Below are 15,802 nucleotides of genomic sequence, written 5' to 3'. Positions count from 1 at the left end.
GCATATTTCCAAAGTTTCAAAAAATTGACGCCATATTGTTTATTCAAATTCATCAAATTTTTATTTTCAGTTTACAATATTGTAACCTGTATAGTAGTGTTCCTTAGGTCCTAAGCTTCAAGAAAATATCTTTCTTTACTTTCTACGACCAATAGTTTGCCGTAAAAAGCCAAAAATAAAAAAAATACTTTTTGATCATCCCTTGTAATAGTTCGAAAAAATAAAAATTGTTCAAGTTTATCGTGTAGGGTGTCTTTCTACATAGATTTTGACCTGACAAATCGATTTCTGTAGTCCATTTTGTCCTACGATCAATAGTTTATGATGTATGATCAGATAAGTTAATATACGGAAAAAATCTTAGTCTTTTTCCATCAGCGCCATCTATATAGCAACAAATGTCACTACTATACAGGCTTTTCTCCGCTTAACATCAAAACTTATCGCCTTAGTGTTATTTGTAGAAACGGCAATGCCTCATACGTTTACCGATAAAAATATTTTGTCGCTTGCCGTGTTTTTTTCCCCGCCTTATTTTAGTTGTTCGTATACAGTTTTCGTATGTGCTTCAAACATGAAAAGGACATTTTGTTTTAGGTAAGTAACAATGTTTTAAAATTTGTATAATTTGCATGTGCTTTGCAGTAGTCACCATAACAGTATAATGTAGCTTTACATAGGCATATATCATACTCAAAACCTAATTTTTTCCCCATTCAAATGGCTAAAAAATATCTTTAAAATAACGATAAATAGCTAAAAAAATAATCACTCAAAAGCATTTACATATTCACTTACAATCTCAATTTATTGTCAATAAGCCGCGCGCATAAGCATATTTTGCATACGCCACTGTTCTCAACAAACAAATTATTCCTTTTCGTTAATTGAACTCAATCATTTGCTATTCGTTCTCTCTTGGCTTACGAAAAACTTTTGCAGTTTTGCTCTTCAAAAAACAACTTGTTTTCCTTCCTTTGGAATGTGTTAAATTCCATCCCATTCACCTAGCAATAAAAATCGCCCCAAGCCTAGGTAATAACCAGCCCATTGACGCTTTTTTTCCTCACCTCTCTCACACACACCAACGCATTTATTTATCCGTGCGGGCATTCTCACACACACACACACACCAACGCGTTTATGCATCCTTGCGGACATTCTCTCTCTCTCTCTCACACACACACACACACACACCAATACAAAAATACATTCTCTTTCCCCCGTCTCTCTCCCACTCCTTCCTTCAAACTACAAACACAAATTTACCCTCCCGCCCCCTTCTACCAGCTCCTACTGTAGCCTACAGTCAAACAAACTTTTTTTCTTTTTTCTTCCCTCTCTCGCTCTCTTATGCGGTCCATACTTGTTTTCAAAGGTACGTTAGCTTGTTTGCCCCCTATTCGCTTCTTTGCGTTTCAAATTGTAGCTAAACCATTTTTTTCAACCCTCATAAAACTATCCAGGAAATACATGGCACGCGTATTTTAATCTTAAAATCGTCACAAACAAATCTCAATGTCTTTTTCGCCCATAACAACGCTTATATCCTAGTTCTCCAATAAATAAAAGCAAACACAAGTCATTTTAATTCATGTAAATACATTTAAAATCGTAGTTCAATATTTTTTATCATATTTATTTATATAAATGGTAAATTTTAACTCACCTTTACTTCCAGTAATTCCAAAATTATTCTCCAAACAACACACTCACACGAAAATACACAAGCCAAGTTTCCACAACGCCAAAAGCACACTATTTAATTTGGTCTCATTTCAAACTCCTGTATATATATCGGTTAACCTGCGTCCTTTCATGGACATACAAACACAACTGTTTTTCACCCTTCCGTTTTTCACAAAACAAGTACAATAGCTATTCTTTAAAGTTAGCAACAACCTTTTCCACAAAAAGGCTTTTTCTTTTTCCTAGTATCAGGGTAGGTACCATGGTAATTGGAACATTTTTCTGTCTAACAAGTCAAAAGATCTTTTTTTTTCTAAAATGGGTTACACATACAGGGGGTCAAAGGAACATGACGTTGTCTCCACCATCAACAATAAATGCCATATACGTTTTCTCAAATAACTTTCACAAACTCACATCTACGTGCTAAATGTCACATTTATCTGTCTAACAAGTCAAAAGATCTTTTTTCTAAAAAGGGTTACACATACAGGGGTTACGCAAATAACATGACCTTGTCTCCACCGTCAACAATAAATGTCACATACGTTTTCTCCTTTTATTCAGCTCGCTATGTAGCTTTTTCGCTTTCTATTGCAGTAATTTCAACATCTACCTCTAGGTGGCAAGGTCCTTAACTAATGCCTAACAATTCACAACCCCCAATTAAAAAAGTGGTCCTTTACTCAAAAGGACATTACAGTTCCCCTGCAATCCTATGTCTACTCCAGCAGTATGTGGCAATGCAATAATTTTTACAAAGTGACATGTAACATTTCCAAGGTGTTTTTAAAAATCTCTGTCCTTCAGAGTAATAAGTGCTATTTCTCCATAGGGTGCAAGTCACAGCACCAATTAAAAAAAAGTTCCTTTACTCCAAAGGAGAGCACACTTCGCCTCCCCAACACCCTGGGCCACCCAAAAATACATCACAGCTGTCTATGTTCCTTTCTTTACATGCCATCAAAGAATTCTCTCCCTCTTTTGAGTCTCTTAGCTATAATTTAGCTGTGCTTTTAACAATAATGTATTATCGACATTTCCCATGTTTCTAAATACATAAAACTAAGTTATTTGACATGTTTAAAATACTCTTTTCTGGCTTCCTACAGTTAAAGTATTCACCAAAACCTATATGTCACTTTCAAGTGACAGTATCTTCTTTCTTTTAATGACAGAATGGTGAAATTATGTGACAGTTACAAAAAAAGCTTCTCTCTTACAAATATTCTCTATCCGTTGTTTAAACAAAGATATCCTGTCGATTGGAATGTGGACATATAGCAATATACCTACTAGTAAAGAACACAAATGGGGTGCCACTTTTTTTTTTTTTGAAAATTTAAGAGTAAAATCTGTTAACTAAGAAACGAAGAACTAACTTATTTAAGCGAATAACGTGTAACTTATGTAACTGAGATACAGACTGAAAAGTTTGCTCCATCAACATGAAATTGTTCTATGTGAACAATGCAATGAACGTAAATATTTAGTAATATTATGAAGGGCAATTTACATTTATGCACTAATAATTATAACAAATATGGCTTGTTCAGTAGCATATTTATGGGGGCTATCAGGCTCAAGCCCCCCGAAATAATTTCGTTATTGTTTTATCACATTACACAAATCTTTCTTACTGGTTCTCAAGCCCCACTCCGAAACAAGATCCTAAATATGCCATTTAAATCAACACTATAAATTGAAATACTTGATAGGAAATTTAAACCTGAGTTATCACAGAAATAAGAACACATAAGTTGTTAGTAACTGTAGTCAAATTGTCGAACAAGGCCCAAAAAGGTTGACCTCTTGAATGAAAGTGTCAGAGATACTTGCTAATTTGCATTTGAAACTAATATCTTTAAAAACGCCTTGGCAATTTATACTGGAAAATATTTCACTGTAGCGTAAGAAAAACAAAAACTGGATATTGTATTTCTTTACCATTTTAAATTCGAGACGAGGCAAGAAACACAACAATTACAGTCTCCTTTTCGAGAGGAAACATTTCTCGAATACCCTGGACAAGACTAATTCACCCAAGTCTTGGATCTCAAACACTGCTTTAGTGTTAAATGATTCATATGTAAAAAAAACTACAAATTGATGAAATGATGGTACGAAAGCAATGAAGAGCATTTAGCTACGTTTAAAATATGCAAGTCATTACACAATTTAGTCCAATAATAAGTGTGGTTTAAATATTGTTATATCACACTATTCGTGGACCAATCGTGACGCGGAACGGTTGTGATAACTTCCACATTAAATTAAGAAAAAAATTGGGCATATATATATATATATATATATATATATATATATATATATATAAATTAACAGAACGGAACAATAAAATTTAGAGACAAGAGCGAAAGAAGTCTTCAAGGATCGAGACGAGACGAGACCTATTGAATTTAGGAGACGAGACAAGAAAACCTTACAGAAGTTTCGTCTCGTCTCTTCTCATAGGAAACACTACGGTATCTGAACGAAATATATATAATTCTTGCTTGTAGTGACTACCTCGCACATGTTAGTGCACTTTTTTTTCTTTGCATGAATAATCAATCTGCAAGCATATCATCAATCTGTACGCTATTATTGGGACATTAGACAAGAATAGAACAGTATAGAATACATTACGTTATTATTTAGAAATGAAATGAAATCTTTTAGTTTTACCTCCCAGGGTTATGCTGGCTAGGCTAAAGGAGACTGTGATTATGGGAATGAATGAAATGATGAAATGAAGAAAGTGGGAGCAAACAGGAGAATCCCGAGAAAACCCACGCACATGGTGTTTGTCTACCACAAAGCCCACTTGGCGCGAGCTGGGATCGAATCGAGGACCCCACACATCAGAGATGAACATTCTACCACTAAGCTATCGTGGACTCCGTTATTCTTTAGGGCATAATAATTTGGGTAAAAGAATTCTTGAAATCCTCATATTTTTAATCTGCACGAAAATAGATTTGATTAATAACATTTCTTTTACCTAGGTTCATTAGACTTTCAAACTATGCTGTGCGTAAGTATCGGAAGTCTAATAGAACGGCTATGTCCGTCTGTCTGTTAACAGGTAAGCAGACCAAAAGCGATAAGAGATATGGAGAAGGTTTTTCCGGAATGTATTTAACGTCCTAAGAATAGGTTCCATCTCCTCCGTCAATTTTCTATATAAATCGAGTGATAGAGATCAACTACTTACGGGCCATAAATTAAAAACTACAATAGCTAGCGACAAGCTGTTATTCAACGTGTCTAAAAAATATATACCATCTCCACCTCATATCTCAATTAAACCGGAACTGGTAGAAATTTACTACTACTTCCGGTTTCAATATTGATTTTCATAGACCAAAAACTGTCAAAGATATCGAGAAGTGTTCGAGGATTCATACAGCGTCTCGAGAATAGGTTCCCTTTCTTTCGTTAATTCTGTATTCAAACTAGAAGTGGTAGAAATCAACCGTTTTTGATTTTAACATTGATTGATATAAAACTAAATTGGTAATAGCATGGGCGCCCGAAGAAAATTTTCTAGGGGAGGTTCAAATCCCAGGTTGCTATACTACATTTGGTATTTTTCATTTGTATTAAGAAAATACATTAATACATTTCCGTCAGCCAGAGCTTGAGCCCCACCCTGCCCTCTCCTTGGGGCGCCCATGGGTAATAGATAGCGAAAATTTAAGAAAATTGATTGAGCATCTCAAGAAAAATACCGGCTTCACCTGTATCTCTCTAATGAAACAGCTCCATAGAGCTCACACGGGGCTATGTGGATAGCGTACGCGTCTGTGGCACGGAAAAGCCGGGTTTGATTCCCGGAAGGAGCTCGTCTGTTTCGGATTCCACATTAAGCTGTAGGCTTCACGTTTCATATAACCTTGCTGCTGAATGGGACACTAAACTGAAATCAAACCAAAACCAAATCCATAGCTCTATAGAGCAAAATCGATAAGTGGTACCAAGAAGTTTTTTTTTTCAGTTCGCTATCATCACAACAGGGTAAATCCTCTTTGATCTCTATGTAAACTTTTGTCAGTTGATGCGACAAATAAGCGAGTTTACTCTACACTATGTTGTACAGTTTGAAACTATTCTTTGTAAGATGAACACTTCCCTCACTTCAAAGCAACATAATAAATTTTCTGAACTTTCGTACGTCGTTAGCTCCAATACGCCTCTACAGGTAACTATTCGTGGAGATGTGTATGTAGAATCAATGAAATCTTTACGATCTATGAAGAGAGAGAAAATATACTTCGCTCTCAACTACTATCAATCTGCATTCCATCGGTTTCTTTGTTTTTCAGGGACAACCCGAAGTTCACGCACATGACCTAACGGGGAGCAGAGAATGAAAGAATCCTTCCTGGTTAGCCTCCTATCTGCTGTTCTGCACTGATGCAAAATGAAAGGCCGTAATTTAAACAGCTTTTAAATGGAAGAAAATTAATTTTTAATTAGCGCACTCTAGTATTATCCTAGCAAGAAAAAGTAAAACCGAACATGCGATATTAATAGGGATGCGCACGAGACGAGTCGAGACAGGATTTTCCTGACAAAATTCGAGTCGAGACACGGCTCTTCCAATAGAGAAATATACAGTACATTTTTCGAGTCCAGACATCACTTTTACAGCACATTTTCGAGACGAGACAGCCACAAATCTTGTCTCGTGCGCATCCCTAGATATGAATACTAACAAACATTTGGAAGAATTTCGAAATGTATAAAATAAATAGTTTTCATAATATTTTGGAAAGAAATATGCCATGTTATTATTTAGGAAAATCCCAACGCATTCCGAGTGCTGGACATAACCTTAAGTGCAAGATATACATTTGGGGTACTTCCGACACATTTGGGGCACCTTCGGCAGATTTTTCCCACTTTCGTTGTGATTTTTAATAACGTATATATCAAAAATACTACATTAGGATTAACATACAGATAATAGAACGTCTGCATCCTTTCTCCATTGCATCACGGTTCGAAATTACACACGGAAAAGCACGAGATGACCCTGGAATTTGAACAAAATGTCAGTAGCCGTAGAGACCGTAAAGCATAAAATGCTATTTGTTACTGTTGCAAGAGCTTTTACAGTCCCCCCGGATACATTATGTGACAGGCTATTCAAAGTTAACTGCAAAGAACATTTTGGTGAACATACATTTGCTGAAGAAGACAAACACTCATTAAAAGAAAAGTTAATTATATTGGACGCGAGTGGAAATAAGATGTGGTATGGGCGTCTCTGACATCTTAAAATTGGGGGGAAGACTAGAATGCTAGTTGACCCCAACTAAATTTATGTCAAAACGATAAGTACATGGGAATCTACTTCTATTATGAGCTAACAGGATCCTCCTCCTACCTCTACCAATACCATTCACCGTAATCAGCTTCCATTATAGGCTACTTGCTACAAATTCAAGTTTACATACAATATGGTTCTTAGATAATTTCTTAACTTTGACAAAGAAATTATACTTTCAATAGTATCCATTAATTTAACTTTTCCCTACAACCCTTGTTTTCCTTCTATCATACCTTCTACACTCTGACAATCTCTTAATATCTTTTTAATTACTTCCAATTATATTCGTTTAATTCATTATCCCCAGTGTCTCTCATTGCTTCATTGTTCCAAGTTTTACGTTCCTCTTAAAGTACAGATTTCGAGAACTCGATTCCTTTTTGTTATGTTCTCGTAATGCCACGTTTCTGCTTCGTCCAATCCGATACTCTTTTTTAACTCCTTTCTGTAACTCTTCATTAAGTGACTCATGGTATGCTTGCTTCCCATTATAATAATAACAATCTTCCTAAAGATTTTCTCCATTTTTCCGGTCATTTCTATTTAAAGTTTATATTTAATATCGTCGTTAATAATACTACCTAGGAATTTAAATATAGGCAGAGCTCCTTCGTAGATAAGCGGTTAGCGTATGTGCCTTTGGTGCCGGAGACCAGTGGCGGATCCGGGGGAGGCAATCGAGGGGATCTACCACCCCCCGAAGAGGAAACTTTTTTATTTTATATATATAATGTTATACGTTGTTTTCTTAGGTTGGCATTATATGGGTGCACACTTTCTTTTGTGAAATCGTATTTGAGATCACTCCTCTACTCTCCACCCAGTATTACAAAGTTGATTCTGAGTCCAACTCCCTTTCAGCCTCGGTCTTGAAAACGTCTTTGGCCTACTGGTTCGAAGATGATGAGAAAGTGCACTAAAAGTCTCAATAATGGGGGGGGGAGACTCGTATTTCAGTGGTAGAGCTTGTACTGGAAATCGAAACCCAGGTAACATATGAAGACTGTGAGCTGAAACTAGATAGGGAGGGATAGCTTGACTAAATTAAAGAGACCAATCCATTTTACATTTTATTAATAAAAATAGAAAAAAAAATAAAAATGAGTCTTTATGAATTTTACAAATCGGTTACTTGACAACTTGAAATTCTTACTACATCACGTTTAGGGGCACAACCCTTTCATTACCCAATGGGTGCTAGACGGTTTTTATGCTAAACCGCGATTTATTGAAAATAGTGAAATTGAAACTTCGTACATCGCAACTTGTATTGGCCCAAAGGGAAAGTGTTAATTCTCGAAGAGGGAATTTGGTCTCGAGTTGAAAATAACTTCATATTTGTAACTAAACATTCTCAAGGTGCTCATCCCGAGTTGAGGGGGAACTTAGAAAAAATAATCACATACCTGATTTGACGACGAGCGGCCGTAACAAGGGGAGACACACTCTCGTAGTCGGCAGGCTGAAGAATCACCCGTGCCGGCGAACAAGCCTCGCTTATGTAGGCGCTTCGTCCCACGCATTTCTGCCAGTCTGACGTCGCTCGAAAGCTACGTCACGAGCCTCGACGAGCTTGGAGAAACTTCTTCACGCGCATGCTCAATAGTGGCTAAGACGTCTAGTTTTTTTTCTATGATTTTTCCCTATCACGCCGGGGTTGAAATTTCTATTTTACATTTACTTGTACATTTTTTTATTTCACGCATAGCTCCAAATACATAATGTTTTCATGTATTTATCGCTTGAGTGGTATTAACTACATTTGCATTCCCGGACCCGGCGCTGTGATCTGAGTAAATCAAAGCCAGGGTCATACCACTATTACATGCGTGTGGGTTGGTGTCAATGAGGCATCAGGTTGCTAATACAATCAGAGCCTCACCTGATTCCGTTCTCCCTTTCTCTCTTTTCCTTGCTGCACACTCAATTTGAAAAGCGCGGGCGTCTCGCCCCATAATTTGAGTCCGGCTTAGGACTTCGAGGCATAACTGTGTAACAGTTATCCGCCGACCTCGGTAAAAAAAATAAAAAAAAGAATGTTGAAAGTTATCTTCCTGATATTTGTATCCAAATACAAAAACGGTTGTCCAAGGCAAGTTGCTGGGAGTTAAAGGGTTAATATAGAACGGGTCTTACGTAAGGCGCTAAGAAACTAAAAACAACTTTCTTGAGAAATTTGGAGATCATGAACGGATAAATTGCAAGAGAGCGGGATTGTAAGATTTCATGCATTTTGACTATACTACATTTAAATGCTACAACAGTTCTACTAACAAAATAGTAGATAAAAGAACCATGTTTAGTACGAAGCTTTATGATTTGGAATTTGTAGAATGAAACCTTACAATCATGGTACCCTTCTAGCTTAAAATTGTCAAGAGGTTTCGTGTGAACTCACAATAGTAGATTTTTTTTTCTTTTTTTTTAAAACCAATTCCTAACCATAGTATTAAGCATTCCTTTGAACCATTTACGAATACGACTTTTAGTATCATAAGGAAAATTAAGATTTTGTGAGTTTACTGATTTGCTAAGTACCATTATATTTACTGTACTGAGTGCAATTATAGTCATGCGTGTTAAATGTGATTGTCTTAGGCTACTAATATGATTCAGCTGAAAATGAAAGAAAATCAACATTAAATACACTCAAACAAAATTAGCGTGAAGCGCTTTAAAGTTTGACTGAGATGGATGGTAAAATTACAATAGCAGTTTTCCTTGTTTGTAGTATAAACTAAATGGGAAACACATAATGATATAGAATAGTACACTCGATGGTGTTTGCCTTAATTTTTAAAACATTGCGGGGTTGTGCCTTACAGTTTGTGAACAAAATTCTTTATGTTGTTTCAATATACCATTTATAATTAATAAAGCATGGGCAATATTCTACTTTCCTAAAAAACAAGAATTAAGTGAATATTGAATATTTATGGCATATAAAGAACTATAACTTGGAAAGTATTTGAGTACAACATTACATACCCTGTAATATATTTCCTGTAATAATAAACGATTTCATCCTGAATGCTTAAATCGCGTATGTAAAAAAAATAACTTGAATAATGAGCAACTAGCGATTAAAACATAATGCTTAATAAATGTTCAAGTGCGTCTATACCCATTTTATATTAAACTTCATCCTAATGTTATCGAAGAATAAATCTCACATTATTAGCTATTGCTCTCCACATTGGTTGCAATAAGTGTAATATATTACAAACTTACTGTATAGCTCTGTTCTATACAAGTGATCACAGTATGTACATGTGTTTTTTTTAAACTTCTACTCAGTCTGTTTGCTATTTCGACCTCGATTTGGTTTCTCTCATCCTGTGTGGTATGCATTACGCTAGACACATTGACATTTACGTATACTGACAATATACAGACATTGCAACCGATTAGCGCATTTTAGCGCACCTAAGGATTACATATAACAACTCTAGATTTCTTTTTCATGACTCCATGAGAGGTTCTGTCAGTAAGGGGGAGACTGAATAGTTGAAGGACTGACCCTATGGTTAGTGTGTTAGTTTATGCCCTATTGGCCTATGGTAATAACAGATACAGATTTTTAATAATCAGGGATGCAGTTACATTTACTATACTAGAGTACATGTTTTTGCAGGGGACTGTATAACGTTTCTTTTATAATTAGGGGGGATGTTTGGGGGGTCTATAGGTTAGTATTGTTAGTATTTCTATTCTTATTATTATTAAAAGTAGTATTGGTATTAGCATTCGTATTTTATGTCTCTTTTTTTTAAATACAAAACGAAATCGAGAGGGATTTCTTTGTGGTTACAAAGGAAATTTACGAAGTAAAGTTACATCATGTTTCATCATGTCGGTGGTTCTTGTTGTTTTATAAGATAGGTTTTAAACACAAAAGTTAACCACAACATAAGCTATGGTTGATATGTTTTTAAACACACCGGAAATATGTTCCGTTCTTTCTTTTAATTCAACTAACCTTGACTGATAACAGCCATAGGTTTCCGTTTGTGGTGAACTTTTCTGTTTCTAAATCTTAACCACACAGTATAAGTGATTTAGCTATTCGGAGAATAATTCTACAAAGAGACGACATACATGGTGACATGTATGTATCCTGTTGTTGAGCAACAGTCGAATGCAGATATGATTAAATTCAATGTGCAATGGATGATTCAATAAAATACTTCCTCGTTCTTTTTCGCTTCGGTTTTTGCCAAAAGATAAATATACAAAGGGTCCCAAAAATTACGGTCTTTAACATAGTGGAAGGAGAATGTGGGAAGTCGATTACCATACTCACATATAGGCTTCTTCAATTGTCTGAAAACAAATCTTGTGCTTTTACTTGACCAAACAATAGGAATCTAATTTCTATATTCTGACAATAACTTTCCATGGCTTTTGGTGCATTAGATCGTGGTTGTTATAATGAAATTGAGTTATTTCATATATTGAAAAAGTTTTAAAGTCTCTTAACGTTTGCTTGTTTGGTTGTTGTTACAATCTTCTTATGATTTGTCACAACGCTGATTTGAACAAGTTTTTTGTTACAATCTTCTTATGATTTGTCACAACGCTGATTTGAAAGAGTTTTTATTACTTTTACATTGAGTATTATCACTTGTCCAAATTTTCGTGTTTGTCCTGGTACGAGAAGAGTTTTTCACCTGTAGGCAATGAACTGACGTAGGTAAATGGGAGTTTGTCCATAGATAAACGAGATTTCCTTGTCACTGCAGAAGTTTATAAATTTTGTGGCACAGAGAAAGTTCTGTATTTGGATGGAAGTTTAGATTTTAGATAACTGTTGTCCACTATCAAACAGTGATGGATCGATCAATAACAATAATCGATTTTCATATCGTCCCTCTGAATCAGCCCTGGATGGGGCCGACATGCTGTGATCTGGATCCTTGGGTACCTTCAGATACCAGGAGTGGGGGGGGCTTACTCTAGACATTACACTGGGAAGGCAATGGATAGAGATCTGCAATTAAAGAGACTATTAGCTTACATTATCATTAATGCGTTACATAATAACCTTGGCTTATGCAGAGTACTTGTTTATACAGGAATGGTTCACTGTATTTTTCTTGTAATTGTTCATTATTATTATTTTTTTATAACGGGGCTGACTACACATTAGTTTAGGAAAGGTATAGTGATCGATGGAACCTGCGAAGGTTACCAATAATGAGCTATCTGAAAGTGAGAATCGAATAAGAAAAAATGTTTTTCATTCAACTATCCTGAGTGTGCTGACCACACATCGTCAGAGTCTAGGCATAGATACCTGTCTTAAATAATGCACGTGATTGTATTAATATCACTATGAGATTAAGAATCAATTTTGTACCATGAACAAATTAGATCAGAAGTCTAGAAATAAGTGTATGTGCGCTGACCACACATTACTAATTAGGATGCCTCTTGTGTTTGAGCGGTGATGATACGAAGATAAAGATAACATCATGGTAGAACAAGTTCTTCACAAGATGATTTATTTACCAACTTGGTTTGTTTCTTCGTGAGTGGAATAATAATGATGGAGGAAAATGGATTTTAAGTATACTTTTCATTTACTGCAGTGATCAATGGGTGATGAGTCATCTGGTGAGTAAATCCAAGGTGCTTTACAAGAGGGGCAATACCTTGTTTGTTATTAAAACTTCGGAATATACATTGCTTTATTGACATACATTTGCCGTATATTTTGTTTTCAGATGTAGTCATGTTGAGGAATAGAGTGTTAAAAGGAAGTTTGAATTTAGCCAGCGTGGCGGAAATGAGCTAATTATACAGCTTGGTATAATGATATGTGGCTTGTAAATTATCAGCTCAGCTGACGACTGTTCGGAGAGAGAGAGAGAAAAAAAGGGGGTTTTTGCATCGCAACTGAGAGAACACATCTAGTATACTGTCGCAGTTGCCGGCTTCAGACCAGGGACATCTTAGCATTGTCAGATAAGTATATTTGCATTCCTTTTTTTAAAATGAAAGGATAGGAGTGGTCACTTGTTTGTATTGCTATGCATGTGTACCAAAAAGTGTGTTGAATACGGTATTTTATACCTTGAAATGTTACCATTAATTTACACTTTTTTTAAATTGAAGTTTAACAAAGATAAAACTTAACAAGTTGATGCAATGCTTTTAAATAACTCAGTTAAATAATCATAGAACTATTAAGCAGAGTTTAGATTCAACAAGATTTAATTAGCTTTCTTTATACCTTTGCAAGTATGCTAGTTAGGAGAATTGGTTCCAAAGTATCTTCAAAATTTATGTTAATTAATTGAACTAAAAAATTTTAAATTATCTCAAGCAGACTGATATAAATTTGAAACATGTAATATTTCATAATTGAAAGTCATTTCTATTTTCACACTTTATTACACCTTGTGTACCCATAGTGTTCAAGATAAGACGTATCTCACAATAGGGCAATCCAGCACTTGAGAAATTCTCAGTTAACGTGCATGTTTTTTTTCACAATTGTATGCTGATTTTCCTTGTTTTTTTTTGCAAATAGTGTCTCACTAAATCCTTGATAATATGTTGTCTCAATTGTTATAGATTTCTTGAATTAATATTGTAAGGTTTTTGAGCTTTGGTGCAGCCCTATAAAGTTAATTATTGACAAATGAGGCCCTCAGAGGAGGCAGTCTTATCTTGGGCACATTGTGATTTGTTCATTATATTGCATCCTTTTGTAGGTAGCTTAGTAAGAATAACAAAGGAGAATGTCCAATTCCTTTTTTGAAGTAAATTGATATTCAAGTGATTAAAAAATATTAACTTTAACCTATAACAAAACATAAGAAAGGAAAATGAATAGTCAGTTATCTCCAAGTAAATTGATAATCAAATGATTAAAAATTAATAACTTTTAACAAAAATATAAAAAAAGAACATGAATACTCAGTTATTTCCAATGCGCAGGTCCTTTCACTTCTCTCACCTGGGCAGGTTCTGCTGTTAGGCTTCTGAAAGGAAAGGTCTGAAACGAAAAATTCTCACACACAAAAATAGTATTATAGATTGAATCCGGGGACTTGAATATGTTCGTAGTGTCCCGTCTACTTATTAGTCGAAATTTCAAGAGCTTGGTAGTTAAAACTTTACTGGATTTAAATAATAGTTCCATTGTATCTGATTATTAGGTATAGTAACAAAGGAGTTTAAATAAGTTCTTAACTTTGTGGTTCATATTTTTCAGCTTGTTGGAGTATACGTATCATCTTTTGCTCGAAGAACGCAAAGGAAGGAGAAGGGAAGACTTACGTCTCCAAAGACAATAAGGGGAGGACTCCTGTTACGGGGTAAGTACTATCTCCCTGAATTGTTAGTGTATTATTCTTGAAGCATGCGTTTTCCAATTTCTTCACGTCAAGTTACCAATTCGTCTACAAGTGAGTGTTAACATAGTTTAGTGCTGAACCCTGGTGTGCAACGAAATCGAGGTTCGTGTCCAGGGAGTATCCCATACCTATTGCTATTATCACTGAATTAAGTGAAAGCCACAACGAAAGATAGTGACCAAAGTTACAGTGTAACAGTGATTATAAGAAGTGCGTTTTGCATTACCTCTGATTTTAGTAAGTGTTTCCCTAAGGAAAGACAAAAACGATGGGTATTATAGTTTGGAGCGTGTCACTCATACAGAAAGTGCGTGAGTCGGGATTCGATCTCCGACTTATCTGTTTCCTTTCAAAGTTAGATACAATTGCGTAAATGCCAATAATCACCGGAAATTGAGATCATTTTTACAAGGATATTAATTTTGACAGGACTATTCCGGGTCTCAAACTCGGGACCCCTAATGTAGATAGTGATGATATACTAGATGTCTATTGCAAGTATTTGATTCTAACCTACTTTCACATAACCAGTTCGAATATAACTTGAGCTCGTGCGGAGCAATAATTTAGATATAGGATAAAAGAAATGCTCCATCGGGGGATCGAACTAGAGGTCATTAAGAAACAATTGCTTAACAGAAACTATGGTGTATCCCAATCGTGATAATCCGTTTGGCAACATTAATAACATGATTCGTTTCGTTGTAGTTTCGTTCCCCTGTTTTTAATTATTTATCTATTTTCCTGTTATAAATGCTGGTGTGTTCTTCGATTTTGAAGCTACACGCAACAACATCCTGAGTTCTCGTTAACAGCTGGATTCACTTCCATCACCTGATAAGAGGTGATTTGCTTTTAGTTGTAATACAGAAGGAAAGGCGGGTGTTGAGGAAGTATCCGCGAACATTGTAAGAATTTGCATCAAACCAAATGATGTTCGATTAACTTTTAAGTTTGAAAGAGTACTACTTTTTTTTGTTTATTTAGACTTTTAACTTATTACACTTGAAACGATATTTAACGTCAAGTTCGTGTGCGCCGTGCGCTGTTGTGATGCGGTATTTTTCACCTATTAACCAGGGCCGCTTATGGAGGGGGCCAACAAATTTTGAAAGTCTCATGACTTGTAGTTTTTAAAATTTTTGTTGGGTATAATCATAAGTTTTATTCTGACTCAAATTAAGTTACTTTATACCAGATTCATTAAAAAAAATTTGACAGAGCTCGAGTATTCTTAATATGTGTCCTGTGATTTATGAAAGATTCTATTATTCGATTATTGAACCTCATTTGCGACATGCTGTACACGTAATGATTCTCTTCCAATGTTTTATTATTATTATTATTATTATTAATAATAATAATATTTTAACGTACCAGTGAGAGTGTGGTTTAATACCATTCTGCGGTATAG

Source organism: Thermobia domestica, chromosome 18 (assembly GCF_964235325.1).
Source record: "Thermobia domestica chromosome 18, izTheDome1.hap1.1, whole genome shotgun sequence".
NCBI classification, from domain to species: domain Eukaryota; kingdom Metazoa; phylum Arthropoda; class Insecta; order Zygentoma; family Lepismatidae; genus Thermobia; species Thermobia domestica.
Note: the sequence above shows the minus strand (reverse complement) of the source record.